Source organism: Myotis daubentonii, chromosome 15 (assembly GCF_963259705.1).
Source record: "Myotis daubentonii chromosome 15, mMyoDau2.1, whole genome shotgun sequence".
Lineage (NCBI taxonomy): Eukaryota > Metazoa > Chordata > Mammalia > Chiroptera > Vespertilionidae > Myotis > Myotis daubentonii.
The window spans coordinates 52,165,451-52,178,369 of NC_081854.1; the positions used below are offsets into that span (position 1 = coordinate 52,165,451).

Sequence of the window (12,919 nt, forward strand, 5' to 3'; positions counted from 1 at the left end):
TTGAGATGTAGTCAATACCTTTGTGATCTTTGCCTATATAAGTCTGGTTTTGCCACCATCTTATCGCTATGAGATTTGGGAATGACCCCTCATAGTCCTGGATTGCAATAAATGTGACTCTTTAATTCGACTTCTTGAGGCGTCCTTCTGTGATTCACGGGGTACATTCCAACTCAGCTTTAAGGAAGATCCAGGGGAATCACAGTGCAATACCTGGAATTGTGGGGAAAGACCACGCGGTCCACAGCAGGAAATGTCATGCCTTCTGAGAAGCAGCTCCTGGCCGGTCGGTTTGGCAGCCGTTCATAGCGGATGATCACGTGGAAACCTGACTCAGCTTGCGAGCTTTAAAGAACAGCACTGCCAATTGCCATTGTTATTTCCTAACATATTTATCATCACTCAGGTAATATTGTTGCTCAATAAAAGCACGTATCACAACGTTTGGTTGAGATTCTATTTACTGAGCGCTACCTACACGCCAGACGCCGTGCTGAGCTGAGCACGTCCCACACCTTATCTCACGGCATCGGCCTGGTGGTTCGAGGAGATGCTGGTACCTTCTCAACCCCATGTCACTTGGGAGGAGAGGGAGCTGCAGAGAAGTTGAGCAACTTTCTCCAGGTCACATAGCTATTCCGGGTGGGGCTGGAATTCTAGCCCAGGTTCATCCCACTCGGCTCTTTCTTCTCGTCCTATGCACCCTGTGAGAGCAGTGGCTGGGGGTAGGGCCTAGGGGAGGGACGATCTGGAGACATTTTTGTTTGTTATAACTGAAGGGGGAGGAGGGTTGTCATCTAGCGGACAGAAACCAGAGGTTGGGCTGGTATTAGTGTCCCAAAGCTGCTGTAACAACCACAGATGGGGTGGCTTAAGACCACAGAAAGGTACTGTCCAAATTCACGGTGTTGGCGAAGCCACACTCCCTCTGAAGGCTCTGGGAGAGAATCCTGTGACTTCTGGCAATCCTTGTCATTTCCTGACTTTGAGCCCTATCAGTCCATGTTCACATGGCCGTCTTCTTCTTCTTTTAAAATGTTTTTATTGATTTTTAGAAAAAGAGGAAGAGAGAGGGAGAGAGAGAGAAGCATCAGTGATGAGAGAGAATCATGGATTGGCTGCCTCCTGCATGCCCCCTTCTAGGAATCCAGCCCACAACCCGGGCATGTGCCCTGACCTGGAATCGACTTCTTGGTCCAGGGTGGATGGATGCTCAACGTCTTCTTCTTAGTGCCTTTGTGTGCCCTCGCCTCTTCCTACAAGGACAGAAGTCATTTGATTCAAGGCCAACCCTAAATCCAGGAAGAGTTCACCTCAGGATCTTGAACTAATTACATCTGCCGAGATCCTTATTTCCAACAAGGTCACGTTCTGAGGTTCCAGGTGGATGTGAATTGGCGGGGGTGGGGGGGGGGGGGACACTATTCAACCCTCTACACTGTCAAACACCCTTTCATGCGTGGGACAGCTCTCCCCCCCCACCCCCAACAAAGAATGAACTGGCCCAAATGTCCACAGCGCTGAGGCTGGGAAAGTCTGCTTTAGAGGGAGGCGTCTCCCCTCTGGGGAGCAGTGAGAATGCACCTGTGTGGATCCAGGCGGCTGCAAAGAGAAAGGGCCTCAGAGCAGCTTAAAGTCTAGAGACCACCCTCACCTCCACTTCTCTGGGACCACTTCCTGACCGCCTCGAGTATCTCCCTGTGGACGCTGCCCCCTGCCCAGCATTGTTTTTGTAGCACTCTGCATTTTGACTTAAGAATGATATGGTCAGATCCACCCAAAGTATGAAGCTTCAACCACAAATAGGTTGGACATCCACCTATGAACCAGGAGGTCACGGTTCGATTCCCAGTCAGGGCACACGCCCGGGTTGCAGGCTCGGTCCCCAGTAGGGGGCGTGCAGGAGGCAGCTGATCAATGATTCTCATCATTAACGTTTCTCTCTCTCCCTCTCCCTTCCTCTCTGAAATCAATAAAAATATATTTAATAATAATAATAATATAAAGAAGTACCGGGCTTCTTTTTCCCCCAAAGGGAAGTTGCTAAAAAAAAGTCAGATAAAGAAACTGGCTTATGGGCAGTGACTGTTTGTATGTCACAGAACAGAGACCAGCCCAGGGAGGTGGCCCATCATCTGATGGCTCCAGAGCACTTTCCTCTCTTCTGTCAACAAATATATGAGCGCCTGCTGCGTGCGTGGCCCTAGGGGCGCAGCAGTGAGCAGCAAGCTCACCAGGAGCTCCCAGTCTGACGTGGAGAATGACAGGGAGGGAGGTGCTACAGGAGAGAAATACGGCGTGTCCAGATTTCAAGGGGTCATGCATCAAGTGAAGTCAAAGTATGTTCCACGTCCGTAGATGCCGTTCAACAGTTCTTATACCAGGCTTTCACTTTTTAAAAAATATATATATTTTATTGATTTTTTACAGAAAGGAAGGGAGAGGGATAGAGAGTTAGAAACATCAATGAGAGAGAAACATCGATCGGCTGCCTCCTGCACACCTCCCACTGGGGATGTGCCTGCAACCAAGGTACATGTCCTTAACTGGAATCGAACCTGGGACCCTTCAGTCCGCAGGCGGACACTCTATCCACTGAGACAAACCGGTTAGGGCTCACTTTTTTTTTTTTTAATCCTTACCCGAGGATATCTTTTTATTGATTTTTTTAAAGAGAGAGGGAGAGAGAGAGAGAGGAACATTGATGTGTGAAAGAAACATCAATTGGTTGCCTCCTGTATACAGGAGGATGCTCCAACCAACTGAGCCACCCAGCCAGGGCCGGGCTTTCACTTTTTAAAGCCATCAGTGAGTGTGGCACTGTGCCCTCCGCCCACTCCAGTCGGTCACTTGTTCTCACGCAGCTATGGAGCCTGGATCTGTGTCAGGCACTGGATCGGCTATTGGAATGCCAAGGTGGAAAGGCCACGGGCCTGTCCTGGCCCCTTGCGCCCTGAGATCTATTCCTCCCCTTCCCTGTGTTGCGGGGAGGGCTTGGCAATGAGCCCTTAGGGTATGTTTCCCAGGCTCCTGGGTCAGCTGGAGGCAGGAGAATGGAAGAAGCCTGGGGGGAGGGGGCATTCCCTCCCTCTGCCTCGGCAACACCTCTGGTTGTGGCTGGCTCTTCTCCATGGCTCCAAGGACAGGCCTGTGGTGGTTCCAGCTTCCGCAGGTGGCCCCAGCCCCTGGGCCCCAGTGACCTGCTCCCTTGCCCCTCCAGCTGACAACGGCCGGGACCTCCCGCTCTCCCTGGCTCCTGGGCCTCCCCGAGCCTTGCCTAGCCTCCACCGAGTGTGTATCCAATTCCCTGCAAACAAAAGGATGATGAAAACCTTTCATTATCCCCAACTACAACCTCTCCCCCCAGGCCCAAGGGCGCCCAGATCCCCCAGCCCCAACTCCCACCCCTGGGCGGGCTCCGAGAGAGCTTTGTGCAAGATGGCAAGGGCCCCTCGTTTCTGCTGATCGGGGAAGGGACTTCTCCTTTTGGACTGTGGGAGCAAGGCGCTCCGCGGGCCCCAGCGCCCTGGCAGCTCACCTGGAAGGCGGGGAGGGCGCTGTCTCCTCCCCTCCTGGAAAGTGAGTCACTCTGTCAACATGCCCTTCTGCTGTCACCGCTGGCTCCGCCAGATCCCCCTGGAGGCGGGCCACGTCCTTGCCAAGCCAGGACCTCTCCCTCGTCCCTTGTCCCCTGTCAAAAGCAGGAGGCGCGTGCCAGCCAGAAATACCGGGAACTCCATTCTTTTCCAAAGCCGCTGTGGCTACCACAGTCCCTGTAGGACAAGTGTTACTGAGTGACACAGAGGAAAAAGAAAGTTCTCCCTCCCTCCCTCCCTCCCTCCCTCCTTCCCTTCCGGTCTCAGTCCACACCCCCAGAGGAAACCATTATTAACAGCCCTTGTGGACCATGCTGGTTCTGCATAATGCTTAGTCAATGTTCTTCATTAGGATGTTTTCAGAGCAATCTTAGGTTTACAGCAAAATTGAGGGGAAGGTACAAAGGTTTCCGTATACTCTCTCTTCCTCCCCCACCCCCCCCCCCACACGCTCAGAGCCTCCCCCATTACCCACATCGCCCCCTGGAGTGGTACATTGCTTACAACTGATGAACCTGCACGGATACATCGTTCACCAGAGTCCACAGGTTACGTTATGATTTGCTCTTGGTGTGGCACATCCTAAGGTTTAGACAAAGTGTATAATGACAGGTGTTCACAATTACGGCATCGTATTTTCTCTGTGCTCTGCCAGTCCTCTGGCAACCCCTGGCAACCCCTGATCTTTCTCCTGGCTCCATAGTTTTGCCTTTTCCCGAACGTCCTCTAGTTGGGATCATACCGTACGTAGCCTTTTCAGATTGGCTTCTTTCACCCAGTCATGTGCAGTCTAAGGTTCTTCCGTATCTTTTCGTGGCTTTATAGCTCATTTCTTTTCTTTTTTTTTAAAGTATATTTTATTGATTTTTTTACAGAGAGGAAGGGAGAAAGAGAGGGATAGAGAGATAGAAACATCAATGAGAGAGAAACATTGATCAGCTGCCTCCTGCACACTCCCCACTGGGGATGCACCCGCAACCAAGGTACATGCCCTTGATGGGAATCGAACCTGGGGCCCTCCAGTCCGCAGGCCGATGCTCTATCCACTGAGCCAAACCAGTCAGGGCTACAGCTCATTTCTTTTTAGTGCTGAGTAATATTCCACTGTAAGGAAGTATCACAAATTATTTTATTATTATTAATTATTTTTAATCCTCATCTGAGGATATGTTTATTGATTTTTCAGAGAGAGAGAGAGATAGAGAGATAGAGATAGATAGATAGGTAGATAGATAGATAGATAGATAGAGAGAGAGAGAGAGAGAGAGAAAGATCGATTGGTTGCCTTCCTTTTTGGTGTATAGGACAACACTCCAACCAACTGAGCCACCAGCCAGGGCTTTCACAGTTTATTTATCCACTAGTGGCCCAGTGCACGGAATTCGTGCAGGGGTAGGGTCCCTAGGCCTGGCCTGCGATCAAGGCCGATCTTCCCTGGCTGCTGGCAGCCGGCCCTGTCCCCGGCCGCCACCGCTGCTGGTCTCACTCTGTGTGTGGAGCAACTGGCGGGGCAACCAGGGCCCCGTGCCGCCCGAGTCCACCGCCACCCACCCCCGGCTCCTGGTTCCCCATCGCAATTGAAGCCTGCGAGTGGGGGGGAGGGACCAAGAGATTGGCTGGCAGGCCCCGATCAGCCAATCAGGGCCTGCGGGCTGGGGGCAGCTCCTGCATTGAGCGTCTGCCCCCTGGTGGTCAGTGTGTCTTGGGGTGGGGGGGGGTCCCTCAGCCCGGCCATCTCACAGTCCATGGGGAGCAGGCCTAAGCCATCAGTCGGACATCCTTAGAGCTGCCGCGGAGGCGGGAGAGGCTCCCGCCACTGCCTCTGCTCTCGCCAACCGTGAGTCTGGCTTCTGGCTGAGTGGCGCCCCCCCTGTGGGAGCGCACTGACCACCAGAGGGCAGCTTCTGCGTTGAGCGTCTGCCCCCTGGTGGTCAGTGTGCATCATAGCCACCGGTTGTTCCGCCGTTTGGTCAATTTGCATATTAGCCTTTTATTATATAGGGTTATTTTTAAAATTTTGATCGAATTCATGCATGTTCATGGTATTTAAAAACCAGATAAGCCGAAACCGGTTTGGCTCAGTGGATAGAGCGTCGGCCTGCGGACTGAAAGGTCCCAGGTTCAATTCCGGTCAAGGGCATGTACCTGGGTTGCGGGCACATCCCCAGTAGGAGATGTGCAGGAGGCAGCTGATCAATGTTTCTCTCTCATTGATGTTTCTAACGCTCTATCTCTCTCCTTTCCTCTCTGTAAAAAATCAATAAAATATATTTAAAAAAAAAAAAAAACAAACAAAACCCAGATAATATTACAATGTTTGTAGCAAAAATCAGTAGCACATCCCCCCTCAACACACAAACGCACACATACATACACGTGAATTCTCTCTGAGCTCTGCTCCTCTGAGAAGATGACTTACTTGACCCTTCAGCTGTTTCTTCCGGCATTTACCTCCATATTTCAAAATGCGGTGCTTATATGCTGTTTCTTTTTTCTTTTTTTTTATATATATATTTTATTGATTTTTTTACAGAGAGGAGGGGAGAGGGATAGAGAGCCAGAAACATGGATGAAAGAGAAACATCGATCAGCTGCCTCCTGCACACCCCCCACTGGGGATGTGCCCACAACCCAGGTACATGCCCCCGACCGGAATCGAACCTGGGACCCTTCAGTCCACAGGCAGGCCAACGCTCTATCCACTGACCCAAACCGGCCAGGGCTATATGCTGTTTCTTGATTTATCAACCTGAGGCAGGGTCTACTGTCTTCCCATGGCAGGTGTGGATTGAATGTTTTATACTCACCGCCCCCACCCACTTGCTTCCGGTCTCTCTCTTCCTCCCATGCAGTTACATGATGATATTCTGGTTAAATCAGAATTCTCTGCTTACATGATGGTGATCTGGAAGGACTTTTTTATCCCCTGCCAAATAGTGGTTCTCAATTCAACTGCACCGGGGAGCAGCCCATAATCCCAAAGTCCCGCCTGCACCCCAGATCCAGGAAGTCAAGTTATCTTCCACTTTTCCTTCTCACCCTTCCTCGAATGTTTTATTTCTGCTCTCACACTTATTTACTTTTTTTTTTTAATTGACAAGAATCTTTCCTGTTTCTGATTGCTTCTTGTAGCAGCCGCTGTTGGCACTAGCCCTTGGCATTCACCTCCCCACCCCTCCTCCTGCTTGCTGCCCAGGGCTGTTTACTGCAAATATCTGCAGAGCTCTGCCCAGGGGCTGTTTTCTTCCAAGTAACATTGGCAGCTTATGTGCAGGGCAAACTGGAAGTGGTGAAGGTCACTTCCCTCAGAAGCCCTTGTGGGTCCCCGTGCGCTGGTTGGGATACTTCTGAGGCTGTCCCCTGCTGTCTCCTGGGGTCCCAGCGGGAGCAGGCTCCGGCGACCACAGTAGGAACCTTTGATTGGCCTCTTTCCCTTCTCCGTCTCCCTTTTCAACTCCTCAACCAGTAGTTTCTGGGATTACCTACCAACGCTTGCACTGAAATTGTTTACTTCGAGTCTGCTTCTGGGGAAGCCCAAAAAAGACTCTTTTTATTTATTTATTTTTCCAATTACAGTTTTACATTCAATATGATTCTGTATTAGTTTCAGGGGTACAGCACAGTGGGGCGACAATTATATACTCTACAGAGGGATCCCCTGAAAATTTCAAGTACCCACCTGGCCGCATATATAGTGATTACAATGTTGTTGACTGTACTCCCTGCGCTGTGATTTACATTCCCGTGACTATTCTGTAACTACCAATTTGTCTTTCTTAATCCCTTCACCTTTTTCACCCGCCTTCCAACCTGCTTCCCATCCGGCAGCATCGGTCTGTTCTCTGTATCTAGGAGTTATCGCCATTTTGCAAACAAGACACTTAACAAAAAAGAATCTTGTCAACAACAACAACACAATGTTTAAAAGAACCTTATTTTTGTTGCATGGATACAATACCTTCTCTCTCTAAGGATATTAATTATAGTGGGATTTAACATCTGTTTTTTAAAAATAGATTTTTGTTGATATCAGAGAGGAAGGGGGAGGGAGAGCGAGATAGAAACATCAGTGATGAGAGAATCATGGATCAGCTGCCTCCCGCACGCCCCTCACTGGAGAGCGAGCCTGCAACCCCGGGGGCGTGTGTCCTTACCTGAAATTGAGCCACGACTCCTAGTTTATAGGTTGCCATTCAACCATGGAGCCACGCCGGCTGGGCTAACGTCTGTGTTAAAAGCCTCACGCTTGAGGTTTTGCTGCTCCATGGAGACTTAGCTTGGCTCCGAAAGTCCAAAGGTTAATTTTCTGGGGATTCTCCAGAAATAACTCTCCAGTCTCCCACCGTAGTGAGGATTTGTGCCCGGCTGAGAGCATCCTTTCAGCCAAGTGGCGGGAGGGACCAGCACACGGACTTTCCCATACAAACCTGTTTTTAGTTTAATTTATAAATTAGGCACAGTAAGAGATGAACAACAGTAACTACTAATAATAACGTAGAACAGTGCTAACAATGAACCATAATAAAACGTGAATGTGGTTTCTCTCTCTTTTAGAATACCTCCTCCTCGTGCTGTGTCTGTGTTTACCCTACTTGTGATTAGATGAGGTGATACCGTGTCTATGTGACGAGCTAGGGAAGTGCATGACAGGCATGGCGACCTGGCGCTAGGCAACTCTCAGGGCGACCTGAGCACAAGCATTGTTATCCCATAACGGCCCATCTGATAACCAGGACTGACGGGTGGGCGTGCAGCGTCTGCATCGCCGATACGCTGGACAAAGGGGCGAGTCGTGTTGGGGACAGGATGGAGCAGGATGACTTGTGAATAGTTTATTTCTGGAATGTTCCATGTAATATTTTCCGACCACAGGGGACCGCAGGTAATTGAAACCGTGGATAAGGGGGGGGGCCTGCTGTAGAGGAAAGGATCTCTGTTCCCCGTCAGAGTGTAACTTTAAGAATATTAACAGCCCTAGCTGGTTTAGCTCAGTGGACAGAGCGTCGGCCTGGGTACTGAAGGGTCCCAGGTTCAATTCCGGTCAAGGCCACATGCCCAGGTTTCCGGCTCGATCCCCACCCAGTAGGGGGCGTGCAGGAGGCAGCCCATTAATGATTCTCTCTCATCATTGATGTTTCTATCTCTCCCTCGCCCATTCTTTCTAACAAGAACAAAAAGATCACTTGCCTCTCTATGGAGTAGAATTGTATACATTAGCGCACAGCTTTCCAGAATCTGGGCCCTGATCCACAGGAAAGTTCAAGTCAAAGGCACAGCCCATAGACAGCAAAATAACCCAGGCCGGTCTGCTCCAGCATGAACTCAAAGGACATACAGCCTCCTGTTGCCTTATTTCCAAGTGCGGAATCATTTTTCTTAATAACCCCATTCTTTCCCGTGGCTCCACAAGCAAATCCTGTGGGATATTTTCCTAAGGAAGAGTGGCCATACCTTCTGTGGTCCCTTTGGCACTGCTCGTCTTTGTCCCGTCTGCCCACATTCTGGAGAGGTGAGATCAGTTCCCACGGACCTGGGTGTTTCCACTTAGTCAGAGTGCCTGGCCCTGTTTCCCTTCCATAGGAGCCTGCTCTCTCCTTCCACCCTCCTCCCTCCTTCCTCCTCCTCCCTCCCTCCCTCCCTCCCTCCCTCCCTCCCTCCTCTTCCCTCCTTTCCTCCGTCCTCCTCCTTCTTTCCCTCTTTCCCTCCCTCTCTTCTCTCCTTCCTCCCTCCTTCCCACCCCTCCTCCCTCCCTCCCTCCCTCCCTCCCTCCCTCCCTCCTTCCTACCTTCCTTCCTCTTTCTTCTTCCTTGTTTCCATTTTTTTCAAATATATAACTGTTTTAATGAGATATTACTCACAATCCATACACCCATTTAAAGTGTACAATTCCAGCCCCGGCTGGTTTGGCTCAGTGGAGAGAGCGTCAGCTTGTGGACTGAAGGGTCCCGGGTTCAATTTTGGGGGCTCAATCCCCAGTAGGGGGCCTGCAGGAGGCAGCCAGTCAATGATTTCCTTTCATCATTGATGTTTCTGTCTCTCTTTTCCCCTCCCTTCCACTCTGAAATCAATAACAATATTTTTGATTGATCCTGTGCATAGCTTACTATTCTATACCTTTTAAAATTAGTAATAAAATAAAGTGTACAATTCCATGGCTTTTGGTATAGTTTCATAGTTGGGCCATCAGTTTTAGAACATTTTCATCACCCCCCGCCCCCCCAAAAAAATCCTATACCCATTTACAGTCACTCCCAGCTTCTCCCAGGCCCTGGCCACCCGTAGCCTACGTTCTGTCTCTATGTATTTGTTTACCACATTTTCTATAAGTGGAATCACAGGACATGCGGACCTTTTGCATTTGGTTTCTTTCATTTAGGATCATGTTTTCAAGGTCCCTCCAGGTTGTCCCAAATGTCAGCATTTCATTCCTTTCTATTGCTGAACAAGATCCCATCGGCCAGATATGCCACATTTTAATCAGTTGTTCCCACTTTTTTGGCTGTTATGAAAAATGCCGCTATCGTCACGAGTTACCAGCTTTTTGTGTGTGTGGATGTATGTGTTCATTTCTCCTGGGTATGTACCTGAGAGTGGCATCTCTGGGTCACATGGTGACTTCATGGCGAAGCCTTTTAGGAGTTGCCAAACTGTTTCCCAACGTGGCCGCACCATTTGACATCCCCGCCAGCAGTGTAGGAAGGTTTCCATTTCTCCACATGCCGGTCATCACTTGTTGCGATGGGTCCTTTTGAGTATCACCTCCCTGCAGGGTGTCAAGCGGCATCTCGTGGTGTTTTAGGAGACCTTGCTCCTTAAACCTGTCTGGCACAGAAACCAGTTCTGCACACAATGGAGGCCTGAGTGCAGTGGCTTCAGGGTTACAAGTCTCCATCAGTGGGCGGAGTCTGATGGCTGAGCCAGGCTCCCAGCGGTGCAGGGTGGCCACACCATGCCCTGCCCACCTTGGGGAAAGCATCCAGGATGTGTGATCTTCTGACCAAAGGTGGATCACGTTCTGGAGGTAAGTAGAGACAGGAAATGCCGCCCGGATTGCTGTTGGAGGCAGGGGGGAGGAGGAATGCAGTCTGGCTGGGCCCCTCCGGGCCCCACACCTTTGGAGGGTGTCATTTGAATGCTGCCCAGAATCCAGTGACCTCCTCCACCACACTGCCCTGCTGTCTGAGTTCCTACCACATTCACAGAGCCAAGTAAGTCAGGTACCGCCTTTTAAAAAATGTGGATACCTCCGGAAGGGATAGGCCTCTTGCAAGAAGTCATTAACTTATGGTGACGAACTTATCAGATGCCGCCCCACACCCTGCAGAGACAGGACCCAGGGAAAGTGGGAGTTTTGACTCATTGGGAGCGGTGGGGCGGGGGTGGGAGGGAGTCTGGCTGAAAGGGGGTAGCTCTGAGCGAGGGGCATTGTTCCCGGATGCCAGGGTGGCCAGGTGAATAGGTGGGGAACAGGAGCCTGCTGGGAAGGTTTTCACCTTCATTCATCAACCGATTAGTTTATTATGTCACCTGCTGTGCTAAGTGCTTTGCATACAATTAAAAAAAAAAATAAGTATATATATATATGGCCCTGACTGGTTTGGCTCAGTGGCTAGAGTGTCGGCCTGTGAACTGAAGGGTCCCGGGTTCGATTCCGGTCAGGGGCATGTACCTTGGTTGCGGGCACATCCCCAGTGGGGGGTGTGCAGGAGGCAGCTGATTGATGTTTCTCTCTCATTGATGTTTTTGACTCTCTATCCCTCTCCCTTCCTCTCTGTAAAAAATCAATAAAAATCTACACTAATAAAAGAGAAAAATGGTAATTGGCGTACGACGTTACCCTTTTCATTGGCTAATCAGGGCTATATGCAAATTAACTGCCAACTATGATTGGCAGTTAACTGCCAACTAAGATTGGCAGTTAACTGCCAACTAAGATTGGCAGTTAACTGCCAACAAGATGGCGGTTAATTTGCATATGTAGGCACAATGCAGGGAGGCGAAAGGGAAAGCAGGAAGAAGCCCCCTGCCACTGACAGTGATCGGAAACCCAGGGGGGAGCTAAGAGCTGGGGGGCAGGGCAAAGGCGGCCCTGGGGCCGCCTTTGCCCTGCCCCCCAGCCATGATAGGAGAATCAGGCGCCTTTGCCGCCCTGGCCAGTGATAGCAGGAAGTAGGGGTGGAGCCAGCGATGGGAGCTGGACACGGTCGAAGCTGGCAGTACTGGGAGCTAGGGGTCCCTTGCCTGGGCCTAAAGCGGAGCCCACGATCGCGGGGCCGCTGCAGCTGCGGGTCCCCGCTGCCCAGGCCGGAGGCCTCAGGCCTGGTCAAGGGGCTGAACCGGTGATTGGTGATCAGAGGGTGATGAGGGTCAACTCCTCTGGCTGAGGCATCAGGCTTGGGCGGGGGGCTGAGCCGGCGATTGGGGGGATATGATGGTCCCCTTGCCCAGGCCTGAAGCCTGGGTCAGAGGCGTCAGGCTTGGGCGGGGGCCACAGCCAGTGATCAGGGGGAGATGGGGGTCCCCTGTCCAAGCCTGACACCTCTGGTGGAGGCATCAGGCCTGGGCAAGGGGCCGATCCTGCGATTGGAGGGTGATGGGGGTCAACGCCTGAGGGCTCCCAGTATGTGAGAGGGGGCAGGCTGGGCTGAGGGACACTCCCCCCCCCCCCCCACACACACCCAGTGCACGAATTTTGTGCACCGGGCCCCTAGTATATTAATATATATATATATATATATATATATATATATATATATATATATAGTATTGATTTCAAAGAGAAAGAGAGAGAGAGAGAGAGAGAGAGAGAAACATCAATGATGAGAGAGAATCATTGATTGGCTGCTTCCTGCAGGTCCACTACTGGGGATCGAGCCCTGACAGGGAATCGCACTGTGACCTCCTGGTTCATAGGTCGATGCTCAGCCACTGAGCCACCTTGCCCAGCCAATTTTTTTTCTATTTTGTTTGTTTAACGAACACTTGTGTAGCACCACACACCACTACCTACCTCTCACACCCTACATGCCGTGTCTAATTTATCACAGATGCCCCCATTTGACCATCTCTCACCTCCTGCCCAGCCGGGCCCCCTCACTGGTTTACTGCACGTCTCCCTACTGCTCTTCTAGTCACGGCAATCCTTTGTATGTGAAATGTCCCAGTGGCTCTCTATCTTTGGGGAAAACTAAAGTCTTTACAATGGTCTACAAGCTGCTACCTGAACTCTCCCCTTTCCTGGCTGACATCATCTGCCCTCTGGCTCAGCCACAAGATGCCTGCTGTTCCTCAAACACACCAGCATGCTTGGTGTGTGCTCAGGG

At 50.9% G+C, this 12,919-nt stretch overlaps 1 long non-coding RNA gene across 1 annotated transcript; it reads right to left on the minus strand.

The window, feature by feature from the left end:
- Positions 1-15: 15 nt before the first annotated feature.
- LOC132217527 (uncharacterized) lies at positions 16-3,794 on the minus strand. The gene is made up of 3 exons (XR_009448907.1): positions 3,539-3,794; positions 1,178-1,256; positions 16-1,024 (listed from the first exon to the last, which is right to left on the minus strand). It is a non-coding gene; the product is annotated as an uncharacterized LOC132217527 (long non-coding RNA).
- Between the last annotated feature and the right edge of the window lie 9,125 nt (positions 3,795-12,919).